Source organism: Camelus bactrianus, chromosome 15 (assembly GCF_048773025.1).
Source record: "Camelus bactrianus isolate YW-2024 breed Bactrian camel chromosome 15, ASM4877302v1, whole genome shotgun sequence".
Lineage (NCBI taxonomy): Eukaryota > Metazoa > Chordata > Mammalia > Artiodactyla > Camelidae > Camelus > Camelus bactrianus.
The window spans coordinates 51,015,206-51,029,010 of NC_133553.1; positions in this window are offsets into that span (position 1 = coordinate 51,015,206).

Genomic DNA, 13,805 nt, shown 5'->3' on the forward strand with positions numbered 1-13,805 from the left:
CATTTGGTGTTACTATAATTATTATTACTACTGTTATTTTTATCATTATTACTACAGGAGTACTATTCTCTAAGACAGACCACTCTCAATCCTGTTAAATTCCAAATTCACTCTAAAAGAACATCTTTTAGTAAAATACTTGACCCTAGTGCTACATTATAAAATCACTAGGCCCTGCATATATAGCCAAATGCATAGAGGATTAGCTAGTGATTGAATTTCTCTTGGAGATTGTGAGTGCACATACTTCAGGTAATAGTACAGGAGAACCATAAATGTCATAGTATTTGAGTTAAGACCAGGAAACCTGATCCTATCTCATGGGCACAGAAGCCTCAGAAGTACATCTCCCAGCTTTGAACTTTTATTAGGGTCCTCTGAAGTGACATTTGAGACCTTGGTAAAATGTCCCCTTATCACCTTAGCTTCTTTTGTTCAGATTTTCAGCACTGGATAATTAAATCTATCTTGTATTTTATTCAGAAGAAAAAGAAAATGGATAAAGTCATTTCCAAAAGGATCAAGTGCTCAAGGGCAGAAGTAGTTACCTGAGTTCACAGAGGGGTTGGCACGGCCCTCTTTTGCTACAGTTGGCCTGAAACAACACAGATCGGTTGTGTTTGAGGTGATAAAATGCTTGGGAAGGTGAAGTGACTCCCAGGGAGAGAAGCTGGCAATAGCAAATAAGGCATTAAATTGGCAAAGGAAGTGAAAATTAAAAGACACAAACTAACTGGAGCCACTGAGTGTATACAACTCCCCAGCGCCCAGCAATTTTAGATGACTTAAAAGGTTTTAACAGTTTACAAAAAGAGGCAAATGTACTTACATGGATCAGTACTTAAATGATTTTTGCTTTACTCTTTTTAGTTTATTTTATTAAAGATAATTTTATATGCATCCCCTCAATTTATATAAAACAAAAGCAAGTTACTACCATAACAAAAGAAACACCAAACAAGGGTAGTCAAGATGCAATGCATTTTTAAATGGAACTTTACTTGGAGATAGTTGTATGGATTAAAGTAGAGATTGTATAGATTCAAATATAGGTTCACATAGTAAGAAATAATCTAAGAGATACTGCATGTTTTTTACCACTTTCCCCCTATGGTTTGATATCTTGCAAAGTTACAGTACAATGTTATACTTTGTTGATATTTGTACAGTGAAGATAGAGAAGAATTCCATCATAACAAAGATCCCTGGCAATGCAATGCTTTTTAAATCCCCAGATCAACAGATCTTACAAGTATTGGCTTAACACATTAAATGAAAAGCATGGTACTAGGAACCAAAACAGGTGCATACATATGTAAGGATATATTGACTATTTTCAAGCAAATGAAAACATGGTTGGGTAAGAAGAATGTAAATTTGTAGAGTTAACAATATCTGGCACCAAGAGTTAGGTTGGGAATTAATATTTCTTGCAAGCAATCTAACCATGTTTGGTTTAATAACACTGTATTTTTTCTAATCACAGACACTTTGATGCAATTTCTTGATCTTACCACAGACATCAAAGGAAGGTTTTTACACCACTACGTCACCACTACTACCTGGCAGCAGATAGTTTTAAGATTTTATAGACTTTTAGTATGTCTGACTTTAAGAAAGGTTTAATGATGAAAAAAAATGCCTTGGAGTCTATGAAAGTGAATAATAATGTCTTATAAAATTATTAAACCCTTATAAGCCTTTTAAGTCAGGAACTGAACCAAGCAGGGTATCTACACTATCTCAGTGTTGTACCCCAGATTCATTGTCTCATTTGATTTGTCTTAATCATGTTGTTCATGTTTTCTCTCATCTAATTATTGGAGTTTGGGAATGAATCCTCCTCCAAGCCACAGAAATGGTCTTGGAATGCATTTTCCTAATACACTCCCTGTCCTTTCACCTCTTTCCCCCAGACATTTCTTCCACTGTGCATAAATCATTTCTCCTAAAATTCACATTCACGCACATCTCCTCAGACCAACTTTTTAAGCTAGTTTCTAAAAGTTTGATTCCCTGGACTATTGCTTCTGTTCCGGTGTAACTTTAAAGCTGCTCATCCATTCTAAACTTTGCTCTGTTCATGGAATATAGCCTTAGGGGCAAGTTGTGCTATTTCTATGAGTCGAACTCTGTCCTTCAACAAAAGTCAATAGGCGCTGTCTGCAGACACCTCAGGACACACTTCAGCAAGCTAAATTTGCCATATAGGTTGCTGTGATGCTAGTTTGTAAACCATGGTTTTTACAAAAGTGGATTATTAAAAAAGAACAGAAGTAAGGAGTAAAAATAGTAAATAGTTTCCTTCAGTCACCCAAGAGAGGGCCAAGGTGGTATGCTCTGAGGGTTGCCAGAAGGATTTCCAGGGGGGAAACAATTGTTTCCCCAGACAACAGCAAATGCCTGAGGGCATTTGACTAAAGAATTGAAGTGGCCATTACCAGTGTTCACCAAGGCGCTTTCCTTGATGGACGATTGCCAGTTAAAATACAAGATGCTCAGTTCAATTTGAATTTCAGATAAACGATTTTTAGTATATGTCAGTTATTTTTGTTCATCTGAAATACAAATTCCACTGAATATCCCTTGTGTACACGCACATATATGTCCAATCTAGCAACTCTACCCTGGGAATAACAGTGATAGGCTCTCCAGCCCCAGAAACCAGCAGAGCAGGTTACCAGTGCTGGTCAGTAAAATGTGAATAGAAACAGTGTGTTGACTCAGACTGAGCTTGTGAAAGTCCCTACACAGTTTTCCAGTCTCCCTCTTCCTCTTTTGTGACCAATGCAGAGTTTTCATGACATGTCTGATCCTGGATAATGCAAGAAGTAATGCTGTTTAACTGTTGTCCTCTCCTTGCATGCCTTAAAAAAGTAACAGATCCTCAAAGGATTGAAAAAGGTCCAGCTTGTCTAATTTTTGTTTATATTTGTCTGTCTTATCCATATTGTCTTCAGTTTTCTTTTCTGAATCCCCATTATAGGCCCTGACCCCACAGGTCCAATGTTGTTTTCTCAGTATAGACCATCACAGGTATCCTAGCTCAGTCCCAGAGAAACAGGGAAAGAGTGACAAATTAAAATCGATAGATCCTATTTACAATGTCCATCAAATCCGGAGAGGCCCTCTCCTCAGACTGATGTAAATTAACTTTGTTTATCAAGTATGTTTAATATAAAGTTATGATGTAAAATTTCAATCAATGAATACTTTAGGTATAGGGCTAAAACAGTATAAAATAAACAGAAGGAATATGAGCCATACTTGGCATAGAATATATCTTGCTTTTTTTAAACTAAATATCTGATTGAATGAATGGATCAGCAAATGAAAAAATGCAATAAAAAGGCACACTTCTTAGGATTAGCCTTTTCAGGTCTGATTTCTTATGTCCATTACAAGAAAAAATATTAGCCTAATACTACATAGTTGTCCTTTTCTCACCTGCTGCAGAACAAGGGGTACAATTATGAAATAATAATAATTTTAAATTAACAATTAAGAATAACACTGTGTCCTAAACTCTCCCCTTATGAGGGGTGAATAGAAATTTTGTGAGCTTTGAAGATCGTCACCACTGCAGAGAAGTAGGTTGTTTTATAGTTGGAATTGCATCAGTTTGGGGGACAGTATTTTCTCTCACCCTCAGTGTCAGGACTTGAAGCATGACCCACTCTTGCAAAACTGATGTGGCTTGGTGGTTAATGCAGGGATACAGTACACACCTTTTCTAGAAAGGGAATTCTGAGAATTAAGCTTTACATTCCAGCCTAAATATCACATCTCTGAGTTAAAAGTGCACATGTAGAATGAAGCAAAGCCAGTAGATAAAAGTAAGATTAAAAAAAAAAAAATCAGCATGTGAGAGCCAGACTCCCAAACCTAGTAGAAGAACAGAGGGAAGCCACGGAGCCACGATTATGCCAGGAACCAGAACAAGCTTGGGCTAAGAAGGCTCAGCTGGAAGTAGAAGGTCTCTGGTTTCCTGTGCTGGTGGTTTTTGCCAATCTGACCCTACCTCCTAGTTGATTCCTTAGGCATGTAGCGGCATGCTTTCTTGATGCGCTCTGAAAGAAGAGAGGTATATATTTTTTAAAAAGATGGGCATGGTAGAGCTATACCACTGGGCAATGTTTATATTCCAAACATAAAACATACATTGAGTTCAGTTATATGATGACTCACAAGGGCCCAGACATGTTTGTTGTCACAGGCTTCTTCCTCCATGGAAAAAAATAAAAATTATATTTTATAATCACATTGGTAAAAGAATTATATTAATACCATATGTCAAAACATTTTCTTTGACCTAGACATTGTTCTTTCTTCTGATTTTTAAAGAAGTTAAAACATTTTTGTTGTGTAGGAAAGCAAAATTTGCCAACCCAAAATGTGTCTCTTTGGCATGAGGAGTATTTTAGGTTGATTATTTTTAGGAAACAGAAGACTCAGAAAGTCTTTCTGTTTACCTCTCCCTTAGCTGCCTAAAGAATTTATATAAAGATTCTAGTCCAGGAAGAGCACTATCTCCAAGGAGACCTACAAAGAATATGGGCTAAGTGTGGCAGGGGAATTCTGCAAGGCCTACAGACCAAAGTCCTCTCAGGGTCCCATTGTCTCTGGAAGGCACAGCAAACATTTGTTTACCGAACGTTTGCTTTTTCATCTCCATGTGAAGTTGCCTTCCTTCCCTTTGAAAGGCCAAACTCCTACCCATTTCTCTTCTTGTCAGACAGCATGTAAGCCTCAATTGCCTGAGTCCTACTTTGACCCCATATTCTTATGGAACCCTCATACATACAAGATTATATTTGATTTTCTCCTGTTGATCTGTCCAATTCAATTTTATTCTTAAACCAGCTGGAAGAACCTAGAAAAGGTAGAGGGAAATCTTTTTTCCCTCCCCCACAGTGGGCTCTTAAAATTATTGTGGGCTCTTGGTACAGCACCTACTGTGCCTAATGGATGTCAGCCCTGAATTGTTATTGCCTGACTACAATTCCTCTTCTTTTGGGTTTTTCACCTAAACTAGTAGATTTTTTTTTTCCTACCAGAGTCAACCAAATAGTAAGTTTTTCAACATATCCAGAACTGTGATCGGTGTGTCAGTGTGTTAGGGGTTGGGGAGGGAAGAGCAGCTATGGCAGGAGAGTGACCACACAGTGAGTTTGCTCTCTAATTGGAGGGCAAGACTTGTGCATAGAAACCCATTCAGGACAATTCTAAAGAACTGAAGTTGTAGATAATATTTAAGTGTTATCCTCTTCCTAAATCTAAGACTTTAAATACCTTTCATGTTGACCACAATGATGGATTATTTTTATAATATAGAAATACTCCAGTTTATTGGAAGTCAACCCTTTTTATAAAGCCCTCTAATTCTTTAAATTTTACTTGAATTTGTTGGGTCCATACTCTGCCTAGTAAAGTTAATCTCCAGTGCAGTAAGCAAATGCTCACTGATTTCTTCCATGTGAGTTGAAGAGACACAAAAAATAAAACCAGCATCAACTCCCCCAGTTAAAAGTGAGGTCCCCTGCCTAGGATTGTAATTAGCATTATATTTGCTCTAGGTCTTTCTCCCTCACCACAGACTCTCCTTAAAAGGGGAAACTCAGCTATCTTGAGGCCAACAGCAGGCTAAGTCATTATTCAAAATTCATTGTCCATCCCTGAGTAATTCCCTGATTAGACAATTGATCACATGCCAGCTGGTTCTGACCTGAGTTTACCTGAGAATTCATTATTTCCCCATACTCCTTTAGAATATTCTCTGATATCAGCTTGGTGGGTTAGATTTGCTAATGGTTCTCAGATTTAGATTTGGGGACTGGTGGGCTTTTTTTTTTAAGTTCTTCTCTGAGTCAGACCCCTACAGTGTGCCCAACAAACAAGGGGCTCTGTGTTGGGTAGGAAGAGGTATAATATTTAGTAAACTTGTAAGGCATTTTACAATTCAACATTTCACTTAATTCCTACAATATTTCTATGAGATAGTTACCCCTCTATCAGTAGTGAGAGAACTGGGGTTGAGAGTATTCATGAACCTTGCTCTAAATCATACTCTAGTAAGTGACAGAATTGGATACTGATCTCAGTTTAATAGCTAAGAGCACAGGTTCTAAGCCAGACTGTCTAGGTTTAAATTTAGGCTCCATCACTTACTAGCTATGTGCCTTTATTTCTCACGCTTGACCCATACCTCACTTCTTCCTGCCACGCTGGCATCTTTGCTGCTTGTGACTCCTGCCTTGACTCTTCACACTTTGTTTCCTCCTCGCGGAACGAAGTCTCTGCAGATGTCCACATGATTTACTCCCTTACCACATTTCTGTTTTTGCTCAGATGTCAGCCTCATGTAGCCAATCAGTTAATATTTATTCAGCACTACCATGAGGTAAAACCCTGTGCTAGGAATTTCATTTAATCAGGAAATAACAGGCAGTAAACAATAAACTGCCCTGATGAAGATTATATTCTAGCAGTGAGGGAGAAACAGTGGTTGATTGAAAAACAAGTCAATTATGTTATATCAGAAGGTGATACCTACTGTGAAAAAAAGAGACTAAGGCAGATTCAATTTTAAGTCAGGCAATAATAGCAGGATCCATGAAGATGTCAACATAGATTGGATATACCATGTAAGGAAAAACATACCAGAGGTAAAGACGAAAAATCTCTGGAGCCAAAGTCCTGGAATTATGGAATTGTCAACAACTTGTCTTGGTTCCCACAGTTTTTCCAGGTCCCTGAAATCTTTTCAGTCAGGCCACTTGGCCTCTGGAATTTCTCAAGAGAGAGTTCTGCTATCCTTTGATCTAAGGTCACAAACTGTTAAACCATGAGGAATAGAAATTAACTCATGTGTGGTTTGATGCCCTCCTACTCAGGAAAATTAAGAAAGCAATAACAAAAGATCTTGTTTTACTAATTTGCGTATGCTCAAAAACTACCCACAATCCAGCAGTTAAGATACCACTGTCTGTAATAGGTGAGCAGTAAATACCCTTCTCCATGGTGATATGTCCATTTAACGTGAGCTGTCTAATATAGCTGTGAGAGTCTCATTTTATATGTGGGGGCACTTGTGTGTAAAGAAAGAGCAAGCAAGCAAAAATTAAATATGCTGCGGCACTAGAGGTATTTCTGGAGCCGTGTATTGGTAACAATTTAATTACAGTCATCCTTGCAAAAATGAATTAGTTCTTTTATAGTAATTTTCCCCAAAATGAATGTGAAGACCTAACATCCAGTATCTGCAACTCATTTGGGCTAAAAATAAAAATTTGAATGTTTAATCCAGTCTACTTATATTACATTAAGTTCTGCTTGAAGAGTTTTATTCCACTGTGATATAGCCAGGGATACAATGAAAAGAATTGTAAAGCAGGAAAAAAGTGTGAAATTACTCAGCATAGTTTGCTTATCTTTCATGTTAGTTTGTTCCTTGAAAATGAATTTCTGGTGTGAGTTATTCTTCAGTAGCAATGCCGTGACAGAAATAGCAAAAGACTCACTATTTCCCTACTAAGACACTAATTAATATCTGTACCACTATTTTGAACTAGTGTAATGCAAATGCTGTTTTATACTAGTCTTCCAATGTGTTAATAATTCTATCATTCTTTTTCCCTTATGTGAGAGTGTCACATTTTCAGCCTGGCTCACAATTCGATATGACCATTGAACAGCTAATATTCTATTTAATTCTCTTTTCACTTACCATCCTGCCCTTCTCAGTCTTCCATTCCTCTTCCTAATAACCACCCTCCACCCTTGGCCCAATCAATAAATTGAAATGAGTTATCTATTCAGGTACTTTTTATACATGCTAAATATTGGAATACAGTTGACCTTTGAACAACACTGGCTTGAACTGCATGGGTCCACTCATACACAGATTTTTTTTTTCAATAAATATATTGAAGAAATTTTTGGAGACTTGCAACAATTTGAAAAAACTTGGCAGATGAACTGCATAGCCTATGATATCAAAATAGTTAGGAAAAGTTTTGTCATGAATGCACAAAATATATGTAGCTACTAGTCTATCCATACATAAGCATAAGGTAAGCAGTATTTCATATAAAATTAATGTGTCAGTTTTCTTACTGTTTTATAACTTTGCTTTAAAAGATTTACATTACAGTACAGTATACCTCCCTCTTGTAATTGGAGAAACTGTGTATCAGTCTATCATGACAAATAAGTGTTTTTTTAATGTAACAATGTTTCCAATATGAATTATATTATGAATATGACTGTAATACCATTTGCCATAAAAATTTTACAAGTCATCCATTAGTGTATAGACTAGGCTACCTTGAAGCAATTGTATTGCTGCTTCTTCACTATCAATGCATAAATGGTTATACGTGTAAATAAATATTCTTTTTCACATTATCTTTTTATTTTTGAGCAAGTCTTATGTTAGTAATGTGTATAACATCTACAGTGTTGTGTGTCATGTAAAACAATATTAATGCAGGTACTGACAGACAGACAATTCATCTTCTAAACAGATGACATAAACTTCCAGTACCAGTAAATACAATACAGTACTGTGAATGTATTTTCCTTATTACTTCTTTAATAATATTGTCTCTTCTCTAGCTTACTTTATTGTAAGAATACAGTATGTTATACATATAACATATGAAATATTTATTAATCTACTATTTACATTATCAGTAAGGCTTCTGGTCAACAGTTGGCTAGTAATAGTTAAGTTTTGGGGAGGTCAGAAGTTATATATGGATGCTTGACTGTGCAGGGGGTTGGTGCCATTGACTCCTTAGTTGTTCAAGGGTCAATTGAATATTTTTTCATTGATTTGTCAGGTGTCATAATTTGTAGACATTGAGTTTATCAGATATTTAAGCTTTGTCTATATCATGCCAAAGAACACATGGGAATGGATTTTTCATTAATCAGTTATTTAGGAAGATTGTGTGAGGGATTACCTGAAACTCCTGTTAGTCATTTTCTTTGTGGAGATTTTCTTTACAGTCCATTTTGTCACATTGAAGGTGGTAAGTTGTTCCTGTTCCTTCAAATTTCCAGAGGAACTTTCTGAAGATATTTTGTCTTCCCTTATTTGTGTTAACGTAGCATTTTATCCACCTATCTGTCACAGTCTAACTGATAAGATTTGAAATCCTTGAAGTCAGGACTGAATATAATTTATATTAACATCACTAGTGCCTCTAGCAGTGTATGTCACACAGTAGGAATGCAAAAATGGCTGGTAAAATAATTCAGTATCCTTAAGTATTGTATCCAAATATTTCATGAGTTTCACAATGATCCAGTGATCTCCATCTCTGGCGTATATGTTCAGGAAAGAAAACAAAACAAAACACAATGCAGTACTGGCTCATGAACTCAAGATTAAGTGATGAGAGAAGACTGTTTCAGACAGCAATACATATCAACCTGTTATTATTCCTGTAAGCAGATAGGGTATGGGGTCCCCAGAGGAAAAGAACCAGAGGCAGCTTTTTGACATAAGAGGCCTGAGTCATTTTGTGATGTAAGCCTGGCCACAATGCTTGCCCTTGAACAGGTCTCAGCAATAATGGTCTTAAGGGGGCAAAAGAACAAAGTGTCATCCAGTAAGAGAAGTAACAATACCAAAGATAACTAAAACTTGGACTCTGTTGACCGTTGCCCCAGTTCTATGCTGAAATCTCCTCTGAATTCCCTGTCATGTATATGCATGTATCCTTAACTTAAAACTTCCCCAGTTTTGCTGTTTGGGGAGACATTGCTTTGGGAAAGATACCTATGTTCTCCTTACTTGCTGCAAGTAATAAATTGTTTTTTCTCGTAATCTTTGGCTTGGTTGTGTCTTTTGGCTTAACACCCACCAAGAGGCAAACCCAGTTTTGGGGTATTTTTATCATTTTCCCATTTCAGGGCAAATGCTAACAAATGATTTTCATTACATATGTGGTATTAAGTAGAGGTGGAAGAAAGATGTACAGGAAGGGTATTACATAATGGTATTAAGTAATGGAAGAAGTAATACGTGATCCTGATAAGTCATCCTCTACAAAAATTGTGCCATTGTAAAGTGTGTTTCCAGTGGCCCTCAACGGTCTCTCAGGCCACCTTCCTCTCAGAACCCGGTGCTTCAGCTGTGCAGGGCCCCGTAATTTGCCCTGTACATTCTCTGAAACTACAGTTTTCTTTTCTTTTCTTTTTTTTTTTACTTTTTTTTATTGAGTTATATTCATTTTACAATGTTGTGTCAAATTCCAGTGTAGAGCACAATTTTTCAGTTATACATGAACATACATATATTCATTGTCACTTTTTTTTTTTGCTATGAGCTACCATAAGATCTTATGTATATTTCCCTGTGCTATACAGTATAATCTTGTTTATCTGTTCTACATTTTGAAATCCCAGTCTGTCCCTTCCCACCTCTCTCCCCCTTGGCAACCACAAGTTTGTATTCTATGTCTGTAAGTCTGTTTCTGTTTTGTATTTATGTTTTTTTCTTTCTTTTTTTAGATTCCACATATGAGTGATCTCATAAGGTATTTTTCTTTCTCTTTCTGGCTTACTTCACTTAGAATGACATTCTCCAGAGACATACATGTTGCTGCAAATGGCGTTATGTTGTCAGTTTTTATGGCTGAATACTATTCCATTGTATAAATATACCACATCTTCTTTATCCAGTCATCTGTTGATGGACATTTAGGCTGCTTCCATGTCTTGACTATTATAAATAGTGCTGCTATGAACATTGGGGTGCAGGTGTCTTTCTGAAGTAGGGTTCCTTCTGTGAAACTACAGTTTTCTAATCCCCAACTGCTTATCCCCTTTACAACAGACAACCTCAGATGTGACTGAATAGCAGATTCTATTCTCTTTCTTGGTGAACTAAAAATAAAATACTTAATTTAAAAAAAAAAAGAATTCAAAAAGAGTAAAGCTTAAGAAGCAAAAAAAAAAAAAAATTATAAAGAGTAAATGAATACATCTATTCTCCTCCCCATTCTGATGTTTTGGTGATTGTACCTGACAATCAGTCATTTGTCATGATTTTGGAGGAAAATTATGTAAAGCCAAACTTACATTTAGAAGACTACTTTCAATATATAAAAACTATATAAGGAGGCCAAATGAAGGAAAGCAATTTTTGTTAAGTCATTTCAGTTGGTCAATGATTGTTCAACATTGTGAAGAAATAAACAAATAAGCAAGCTTAGATAAGGCCAATTCCACACTTTGGGCATGAAATGTCAGCCATTTTTCACTAAGCTGTAATCAACAATAGATAAGTCACCCCAATTGCATATGTCTGGCCGAGGGCACTTACTTCCAGAATTTAATCAGTCAGATTCTGACAGATGCCTGAAGGCTGTAGGTAATAGAGACCTGGAAAGTTGGGTAGGAAAGAGGCTATTTGCATGTTGTTGTTATTTTTCAGTTGTCATGGTATGGTAAATCGTCAAATAAACTCATCCATAAGTTTAATTAAAAGTTTTTTAGCATACCTCTTCCTAACATAGATCTGTAGGTTTTCCTTACTTCTATGAATAAAAAAACTCATAATTTTAGCTAAAAACTTTTTGTGTACTTCCTTCTAATATGCTGCTATGTAGTTTTCCATAGTATAATTAAAATCGTATACTCTGCTTGGGAATTTAGGAGTAGCTTTACAGACTTTTATTCTCCTGTGCATTCTGTTCCCCAAGGTGAAATAGTATTGGAAATCATTTTCCTAGATTTCCTCCCTCCTCCAAAAATAAAAGAAGGAAAGTCATTTATCTGATAATTGAAAATGGGATAAGACTTTTCCTGGGTTCTCCTTGCAGGGAGGCAGAACCCAGTCCACTAATCTCCTTTTCCAAGGGAAGCACACTTGAGGAAGAGATCAATTCACTCCGTATATCCCCAAGCAGCCCCAGAGCTAGAACTAGGCAACAGCACTAGGAAGTCTAGTGTAGATACAGATCTAAGCCACATTACACAATGCAGGGTTTTTGTTTTTTTTTTTTTTTTAACTGAAGCTGATATTTTGATCTCTGTCTACATGAAACTTGGGTCTGGTTCTCAATCAATTTGGAACTCGGGGGCTAGAAAGGGGTATTTATAATTATTACCCACAAACCACAACAATAGAAATAGGTAAAGATAATCTCTTTGGCCTTTAACTTAAAATCCCAGAATAAAATTCTATGTTTGCTACCGTCACAGAGAGTAGGCATCACATATTCCTTATGCATTTGGGTGGAACTATGCTGTCCAGTATGGTAGCCATCAGCCACATGTGGCTACTGAGCATTTGAAATGGGAGTGGTCTGAATCGAGAGGTGCTGTAAATGTAACATATACACCAGATTACAAAGACTTGGTTAAAAAAAGTACAATATCTCAATACTTTTTTTACTGATTATATGTTGACATGGCAATATGTTAGATGTATTGAATAAGAAGTAGCTTTACACTCTCTTTTTTTTTTCTTTTTTTTTTACTTTTTAATATAGCTACTAGAAAGTTCAAAATCACAAATGTAGCTTACATTTTATTTTAATGAACAGCATTGAGTTAGGACAGTGAAGAAGGTGCTATTCTCTTTCAAGATGTGGATAATTCTTTTTCAAGATGTGGATAATGTCCAAGACCTTGGAGGTCTTGGACAAATGTAATTTCAAAAAAATTAAGAGGATGAAACAAAGACAGTGGTAATGAGCGGCACTACTATACAGTGCCTACAACTGATGCCTGGGTTGAAGTTGTATTTCTAGGTATTATTTTCTTTGCACTTTACTCTTTGTGATCATAGTGTTTCCACTAAAATTCCAGTCCCAAGATAGGGCTCTATGCTATTTTTTGAAGCCCAAGTAATTAAATTCATATGAGTTTCTTCATACTTTAAGAGTAAATAAAAATAATTTTCTCTATTATAAAGATAGACCAATTTCCTCATGTGTGTGTGTGTGTGTGTGTGTGTCCTTGGAAACACAGTAAATTAGAGTTCTTCTGATAACTTTTGAAATAGAGATAAACCTTTCTAGTAATAAAACCAACTCTCCAGATCTCACAGTGTAGAGATATCTCTAAAGTTGCAGGCCAGGTAACCTCTAGGTATGTCAAAACCTACCTCCAGAACTAGCTCAGGGGTTCATCATGAGAGGTACAGGAGATAATCAGAAGATACAGCCCTTAGTCTCTCAAAGAGACAGTGAACTCCTTTTTCTATCTTCTTCATTGTTGTACAATACGTGTGAGATGTTGTCCCTACTTCATAGTCACCATTGTGCTTCCTTGGGTGCATGTGGATCTGTTAATGCTTACTCGGTGATATGTTGTGTTCTCAAGTCTATATTAGTATGGAGGGGTATTTTTGTTGCCATGATAACATTATGTTTCTAACATTATTTAACCTGTGGGCTGAGTCTGAGCAGACACAGACTCTTACTGAATATAAATGTTAATACAGCACTAAGAAATTATGGTATTGGGAGCTAAAGCTAAAGTGATTATTTGCTAAAATGTGAGAGTGTTCCAGAAGCTAAGTCAGTCATCATGGTTGCTGGTGAGATGCTGGGAGAAGACTCATTCAGTATTTTATTTATTTATTTAAGTATAGTTGATTCACAACATTATATTAGTTTCAGGTGTACAACATTGTGATTCAATGTTTTTATAGAATGTACTCCATTTAAAGTTATTATCAAATACGGGCTATGTTCCCTGTGCTGCACAATACATTCCTGTAACTTATTTATTTTATACCTTGTAACCCTATACCCCTATCTTTTCCTTCCCTACTTCCTTCTCTC